This window comes from Drosophila sulfurigaster, chromosome 2L (genome assembly GCF_023558435.1).
Source record: "Drosophila sulfurigaster albostrigata strain 15112-1811.04 chromosome 2L, ASM2355843v2, whole genome shotgun sequence".
Classification (NCBI taxonomy): Eukaryota; Metazoa; Arthropoda; class Insecta; order Diptera; family Drosophilidae; genus Drosophila; species Drosophila sulfurigaster.
In genome coordinates this window covers 7,110,016-7,119,043 of record NC_084881.1, presented here as the reverse complement: position 1 = coordinate 7,119,043, position 9,028 = coordinate 7,110,016, and positions in this window count along the sequence as shown.

Below are 9,028 nucleotides of genomic sequence, written 5' to 3'. Positions count from 1 at the left end.
TGTTTATGGTCCATCATCAGGCAGTGCCTCCGCTGCGTAATAAATCTCCTTATACTCCTTATATATACGTATAATTTTTTCCATTCTTGTTTATCATTTTGTGTCATGCGATTTTCACTGCTCCTTTTTTTTTGTGGTCCACGCTTCACTCTCTGCCTTCATGTGCCTCTTCGTGTTTTATTAAAAAACAGCCGCATAAGTAGAAGCATCAGCATCAGCAGCAGCAGCGTCATATTAAAGCATTCCCAGGCATTAAAATTTCACATGAGCTGGGCTGACAACCATCCAACCATCCATCCATCCATCCATCCTACCAAGCAAAGCAAGCAACCTTCCAGCCATTCATCCATCTATCCATCCATCTCAACTTTGGCATTTCATATTAATGCTTGAATAATTTTGTGTATAATTTTGATCATCGTCAGGCATTAGTTACATTAGTTTTCAGCCTTAGCTTTAGCCCATGACTAAATTTACGAAATAGGCGGAACATTTGAGAAATCCGTCTAGCAAAATATTAATATTGTGGGGGGGGGGAGACTTTTCCCCAAAAATATGTTTAAAGCAAATTTCAAAATTTATGCATGAACATAAATATGTTAAATTATCATGCATTTAATATGTGTCTGCTAAACCTGAATTCTGATTGTCGTTGTTGTTGTTGTCGGCATTATAAGTACTTGCTATCCACATGCTTATAATAAACTCTAAGTTTGTTGATTTAACCGTCCCATGAGCCGGAAAACATAATAATACAAGGTCATTTAAAATGCAGAGGAAAAATATTCCAATACCTGATGATGACAACTAAATAACGATAGCTGGTAGAGATGAATAAAATTAAATTTAGGAAAACTTTGAACTCCTTTCATTAAATATATTCTGATTGTCCTTAAAGACGGTAACGGATAAAGTTTAGTTAAAGTGAATTAAAAGTTTTTCGAATATATCTTATGGAACAATAAATCAATTCTAAGTAATGTTTTGGGCTGCAAATGAGTAAAGTCTATTTAAGGTAAGATAATATAAATACACCAAAAAGAAAGTAAAATAAATAATATACTTTTTACCAAAATATTCTATAATATTAAGGATTTAAAATTGCATTTACAAACCTTTTCTATAAAATGCCAAATGTTAAAAAAGAAGCTCCCGAACTAAAATTCTCTGAATATAGAGAACGTATTTAAGCGTTTATTTAAAAGTTATTAAATAAAATAAAGAACTTAATAAGAAATAATTTATATTATTTTTAAGTACTTTTTTTAGGATTTTATTTATAAGACACTTGGAATAAAAGAATTGTTTTGAAATATATAAATTTTTCATTATTCGAAGTATTGTGAACAATGTGAATATAATTTAAAAGCATCTAATGAACATATTTCAATCCACCGATAAATTCATCTCTCACGTTGCCATCTCTAGGTGCTGGCTCATGACACGAGTTTTTGTCGCAATTCGCGTTCATAATGCCCACACGAGTATGGGTGCATATCAAGCACAACACACACACACACACACACATACACACACAAAAATATACAAACATACATTTATTAAGAGCCTCAGGGACAATAATGACGAAGTTTGCACAACGACAACCTGACTCACATCCTTACACACTCGTGTACTGATGATTACATTGGGCTCGCATCAATTATTCAGAGTAAAATGTATACGGATTTTTTCACAGCTATATCGCTTGAAAGGGGGCAGGCGACTGAAGGAGGCGGTGGCAACCGCACAGTGGGTAAACATATTTACACTGGGCGCACGCTCAAATTGGGCGTGATTTTCAAGTGCTCAGCCTCAGCCTCAGCCTCAGTCTCAGCCTCCGACTTCTTGCCACACATAGCCGCAGTTTTGATTATGTTTGTCTATTTGTTGTACGACGAGTACATGGTTCCTCATGCATTTTTGAGTCCGATTTTCTCTCGCAGCAATCTGTTTGCTTACGGTCAAGGCAATTAGGTTTTTTTTCTGCCGCAGGCCGGTCAGAAAAAAAAAGAATTCAATAAGTAAGCGTCTTAGCGTCAACCCACAAACAGCAGAACAATTTCCAGTGGCAGTTTTTAGTATGCGGATCCACGCCATTGGTTAGGTATTCAGTTTGCCCTTTTCACTTGTTGGCTGCCAGAGAGACCCACCGGGGCTGCTTGGAGTCTACGGGGCCTGCTGCCAGGCTCCTTCCTGACATTTAATTTTCGATTTTAATTGGATACTAACAGCAGGATGCTCGGCAGCCAACGTCCTGCTGCCGCTGATGGGCGAACTACAACTGGTCGGAGACCTAGAATAAAAAAAAAAAAGGAAAAGAAACAAGTCAGCAGGTGGCAAAGCTGCTCGACGTAAAGATACTCTGGCAATTTATTAAATATGGTTTTCTGGAAAAAGTTGTAATAGTTAATTGCAAATAATTGAGAGTAGAACTACAATTATGATTTTATAATCCTTTTATTTAGTGACCGATCCTACCCGACTTTCAGTCTCTCTGCAATGTAGGGTATGCCAGAAAAGGAAGCAAAAATAGTAAATTAAAAGGTACACAACATGGCAACCAGCCAGCAGCATCAGCAGTAGGAGCTGCTCCAAAAAGGAGTTGGCTAACATAATTGAAAAAGCGCTTTTCTATTAAGAACATTGCCAGCTGAGGAGAGTCGAAGAATGGAGGAAGAACAGCAAGGGGGGAGGGAAGAGAAGCGACTCTGTCGTGGCGGCAACTTGAAGCACTGATTGGCGGCGGCGCCTATTGACTGACTTAACACGCCATTGAGTAGAGAAGCTGCAGCTCCTACAGCAGCTTTCTGTGCTCTAGAGCTGCGAGGCAACAGCAATTGAGGGGGCAGCATGCAAATTGGCAGCAAAAGTAGAAAGGGAGAGAGAGGAGGCAGTGTGGAGGAAAATGCTCGTTGGGACAAAAAGCGCAACCGTCGACTACAGTCGAGTGGCGTTCGAATGGGGCAAGGATTTAAAGCAGCCAACCCAGCCAATTAATGGCAACAAGCTCGTCTCGTCTCGTCTCGCCGGGAGATGCGATGCTGATGCGATGTGATGCGGCGCCTAATTAAAACGATGCTGAGATGCAAAAGAGTTTTCCAATCAATCAGACGCCAGCATTAGCGTGTGGGAAAATAGGGAAAATTAGGCAATTGGCAAATGGAAATTTTCATGCGCATTGTCGCCGCCGTTCGTCGTTGAGCAGCAACTGGGGGTAAAATAAAAAACAAATATGAAGAAAATATTGCATAATTATAGCTGATAATTGTTTGGCTCCCCTTGCAGTTCTCTCCGCTATGCATGCCCCGGGGGTTGTTGCTGCTTCCCTCGAGACAATTGACAACTTGATATTGTTGTTTGTCGTTAGCTGTCTTAAAGCCAGCTTGACATGTCTAGCTCGACTTGTTCTTTAAATGTAAAGTCAGTAAGGCAGCGAGGCTGAGAATTTGGTGAAAGACTTGATTGACAGTCGTCGTCGAGCTCAGCACGATGGCAACAGAATTATGGCTTAATTGACATATGCACAGCACTCTTGTAGGGAATAGCTCTTGAATCCCCCCTCCATCGGTCAAACAGTGGAACAGTCGAAGCTGCTTTCACCCTTTCATAAATGCACTTATAACATGACGACGCGACGTCATAAGCACAATATTTGTATGTCTATGCCATGCCGTGCGGTGCCGGGATAATATTTCTTTAAGTAGACACCAACTGACAGCGCAATTAAGGCGGAGTAATTATTTTAAGTAGGGTTACATTTGTCAATACCCCGAGCTGAGAGTTGCCCAAGAGATTCTTCTCAACATTACACCACTGGCCAGTCAGATCCATTTCATCCATCAAAAAAAGGGTTTGCAGATCTCAACAGTATAAATCGCAGTTACTTTTCTTTCCAAAGGATATCCTTGTATATTTTCCATTGTACAAGGACTTAAAGGCCGACTGTATTTAGATGTTTTCTTCATGAATCCTCTGCCATTTTTTATATTTTATTTGCAGAACAATTTTAGGGTTTTCATAAACCTTAAGATTATATATAAGTTTCCTTCAATGTTAATATATGTGTAATCATTCATTTGATATTAGTAAAAATTGCTTTATTAATGGATCTTTTGTAAATTCTTTTACTTGTCAAAGATGTACTTGTATTATGGGCTCATTACATTTATTCTTTAAATACAGTTGTGCATGACCTGTACTCTTTCTGGGTAAAACTAAATTACAATAATAATTATAATTTCAATAAAGTCCAGTGTGAGATACTCGCTCCCCATTTTTAATAAAAGACAAACTCAACAAATTAATATTCTTAAAAATACTAAAATAAAATATAAGACTATACTTGGATATATCGATATATCTACAACAAATTATAGTTATATTTCTTATAGTCTCTGATATTTAGGGGTGCATGCGGACGGACGGACAGGCAGACAAACGGACATGGCTATAACGTTTTTTCTCTTAACGCTATATATCGAAGATGACTCCTTAGCTTCTACCCTATGGAAAGCGAGTGTAAAAGTACATTACATTCTACAAAAGCTTAAACTTAACTAAAATTGAATATAAAAAGAAGTTCTGTGTTGCTTTGGAGAGCGTTACAAATATGTAAATTTCAATATCATATATTTTTAGAACCACTGCGCTTTATGGCTAATGTTATAAAGCAAAGGAAGCATGGTAGAAAATCATTAAATCATAAACAATTAGCCTTGTATTACTTCCTCTTAATCATGCGCCATTTGCAATTAATTTAAACGCAATTTGCCGACCCCATGCAGGGCGGATGAAATCTGGAGAGGCAAAAACCCAAGGAACATTTGCGCATCCGCTGGCCAAAGACGTGAATCTTACACGCGTACTAAAAATTAGGCAGAAGCTGGCTGGCTGGCTGGCTGACAGGACCATTAAATATATCCACCCACCCAAGCAACACACGCACAGACACCCACACACACACACACGCGCAAAATCTTTTGCACAAACATAATTTTGAAACAGACACACGATGTGGAGAGAGTGTGGGCTTGTTGCTCTGCTTCTACTCCCCCCACACTGTCTCTCTCTCTGTCTCTCTATCCCTCCATTTGGCAACCCTGAGAAAACGTGGACACATCTTGGAAATCTCGACAGCAAATTGCTGGCAATCCACGCAAATGGCTTAGAACAACGGGTGGCATTACAGCGAGAGCGAGACTCGCAGATACAGATACAGATTTAGCAGATAGCAAAAGACAGCAACAGCAGCAGCTACTTAGTACTCGCAGTTGCCGGGCCGCATAATTTTTGCGCGCAACGAAAAGTTTTGCAAGGCGGCCACAGGAGCGAAACCACCCAGAGATGCTCGACAGAACATGCTCGAAGACGAGGACGAAGCAGGAGCACCCTCTTACCCTCTTACTCACCCAATGGCGTGTCGGGCATAAATCATAAGAAGAAACAGCAAAGGCAGAAAACTTGCAACGAAAGTTTCCCCCGCAAAATGCAAAAGAAGAAAAAAATCGAGCCAACGGCGGATCTGCGAAATTTGTCTTGGCGTTTGGATTTATGTTTTTTGCGACGCTTCTCGAGAGAGCGAGATGCACACACCCAACACACACACACAGAGACAAATAGGAAGAAGGTAAATTCAGGAAATGCTGTCTTCGCAAAACAAAGACCAAGTACGAGAAACCAAAAAACGCAAAACGAACGAACACAATATGAAAATAAAAACCAAATACGAAAGCCAGAACGAGAAAACCAAGAATACAACAAGCCTACAAGCAAAGTCTTGGCGGCCATGATTTATGGCAAAGGTAGCAAAAGTTGCCTTGACTCTGGGCCCCCCCAGCCCAGGACCAAGGTGGATAACTTTAAAAAGTTTGCTCCTTTTGCAGGATTCACAGGATTTGCATTTGAGCACTCGTGCCATGCTGTTCAGGAAACTCGATGGGGGGCCTCTAGATAAAATATATTTACTTCTATTCGTACTTACATATATATTCTATGTACCTTTTATTTGCACGCATTTTGCAGCTTTGTTCGACTCGAGTCTGTTTGGAGCTGCTTCCTATTTTGTTTAGCCGAATTTGTCATATTTTGTCGGAGGTCTTTTAGGCGAAGGCCAAGTGCCGCACATTTGTTTGCAATGTTCTTTCAAATTGTCGTTTAACTTTCTTTCTGGAGTTCTGGAGTGAGAGCTTTTAGGTCGATAAGGGAGTTGGTCACTGAATATTTTGAACTTCTTAAGGTTAAAATAATAGCATAAGTTAGTCAACTAATTAGCTTGAAGTTTTACTTCTCTTGAAATTAGGATTCGGTTTGTCCAGCTATTTGTTTGTTTGTATTGGTTTCAAATTAATTCCATTTAAATAATCTATAATTTTGATGGAGACTGAAATTTATTTGCAAATATGTTTAGAAGTTTAATAGCTCCCATTGTAGTATTTTAATTATTTTTGTTTTAATTATGAGTCCGTTCTCGAAAATGCGTAAAGATCTGAGAAATTGTGGAAATACAATTGATTGGCTGCATTTGTGATTAAAAGCGATGTTCATGATTATTTTAAATCTTGAGTATTATATTTTCATTGGTTGTAATTAAAAATCTATTGTAAATCAACACTAATAAAACAATTTACTTAAAATTAATTTTGAATATACAATGTATAAATATAAAAATGTACTTAATGTAATAAAAGTATTCAGATTAAGATGTTAGTTGTTAAATGCCTCTAATAGATAAATTTAATATTAGGTATTCATCACTAAAGTTCAAATTAAAGTCTTAAAAAAGAAATTCCTTTCAATTGGAGGATTTTTCAATATGATACAAATCACTCGGAAAATCCAAGTTCACCACCAACTTCTTAAAATATAAACCAAATAAATATTGTCATGTTGGTGTATGCGAAGGTTTTAATTGAATTCTAAAATATAATAAATTTACACATTTAATTTTGTAACAATAACTTCAATTACTAAATCGAAAGTAATAACTGTAAAATTGCTTATGGAAATTTAGAAATGGGCATGTCCAAAACAAGTACATAGAGAAACTCAATCAAACATAATCGTATTACGAGTGCAAATAACAATACTGAGACCTCAGTCCCATTGATCTGCCCCTGCTGGTACTTATAATTTTTCAATTCACAAAAAAAAAGAAATGAAAGAAAAAGAACACAATAACAGGAAAAAAGCAGGAACAACGGCAACCAGCCAATGTCCACAGGAAAATAAAGAGGAGAGAAAAAAAAAACAATTTGTGGAAAGCCATAAACGCGCCCATTGGAGAAACACTGGACCAACAAAAAAAACAAAAACAGCAAAAAAAAAAAGTTCAAAGCTGTTACATGACCAAGTGGCAAGCGAAGCAAGCAGAAACAGTAACAACACCAAATAGGAATTACACCAAATCGAACTGAGGCGACAACAACTTCAAGAAGGAAAACTCCCAGGCGACAGGCAAAACAGACGACGTCAAAGTTTCGGATGGGATCGAAGGGAATTCTGGGAGGTTGATGATGCGAACATTGGGGGTATGTGGAGTGTATCGAATAGCGCGCATGGCCAACGTGGACTTGGGGACGAATGTTGTGTGCGTCCGCCATTTTGTGTACAGACTGCGACATCCACCCGCTTACGCACACACACAGCAGACACACACACACACTCATAAAATATGCGGAAGTTCAAAGTATGATGCGGAAGTCTGTATGACTGCGATTGCTAATGGATGTCGGTGAGTGGGATGACGATGAGGCTCTGACGATGACGATGACGATGACTAAAGGGAGCCAAAGGCAGCAACAGCAGGTATGGGAAAAATGAGGGCACAGTGCTTGGATCTGCTGCTTGGGCAGCTTGTACGGTCGAAAGCATTTCAAATTTCGAGTGCTGGAGTCGTCGTCGGTCGTCGTTGTCGTCGTCCGTTATGTGGAGAGCTGTAAAAAATCGGGGCTTTTAAACCACGCGCGCTGCAAGTTTTTGGCATCGAGTCCAACGGTGTACGAAGTTAGATAAACGGATTAAGTGGCAACAATGTCACACTACACCCACAGACCAAAAAGAGAAGCAGAAAGAGAGACCCAGAGTGAGAGAGACAGACAGAGAAAAGGACAAGCGGAGATACACTGAGAGCGAAAGAGCTTTAGCAACAGTCGGGCGAGGGCGAGGGCGAGGTGGACGAGCATCTAGATTGAAGGGACCTGGCAAATGGCTCCGCCTTTTCATCAGCTTTTGACCAGCTTGCCAAAATACAACAAAAGCAACCACAGCGACAACAAATACAAGAAACATGGCAGTAACCAGCTGGCCATAAACAACAAATCGATATGCTATTAAAGGCGACCAATATTAATGATGTTACTCCAAGACCGTCGCACATTGGCATCGCACTCAGCAATAAATAATTGATATGTAATTATAAACCAAAAGAAATTAAAATTTGCTTAAAAAATACAATAATTTAAAAATAGAAAGAAAATATAAGAATATCAATTATAAGAAGTAATTTATGTTAACTATGTTAATTAATATGCAATTACTAACATCCTGAAAAAATGTTAATTACAAAATGTAAAAATATATAAAGTTAAATTTTTCAATAATACTTGAACTTATACAGAATGTATATCAATATAAATACATACATTATTTGAACTGTAACTAAAACAACTTAGTTTTAAACATTCTGAATAATATATGGAATGAAATTTAGTAGTAGTGATAAATTAAATAAAAAGATTTTGAACTAGTCTAAATAAAATATATATATTTTTATTAAACTAAAATCTGAAAATAACAAAATACTATTCTATAAAATCTGTAACTTAATACTATAGAATATAAATTATCAAATGGGATATAGAATTTTCATTTATAAACAATATTTATTTATTCTCTTTTCGAATGTGAAAATGAAATGAATATGATCAAAATCGTTTTAGAGACACTGTGCTTGTTTGCCCATTTGCCTTTTGGAATGATGCATTCGAGATTGGATGAGGGAATTTCGCTCGCTTCTCATCGGCTGCCCTTC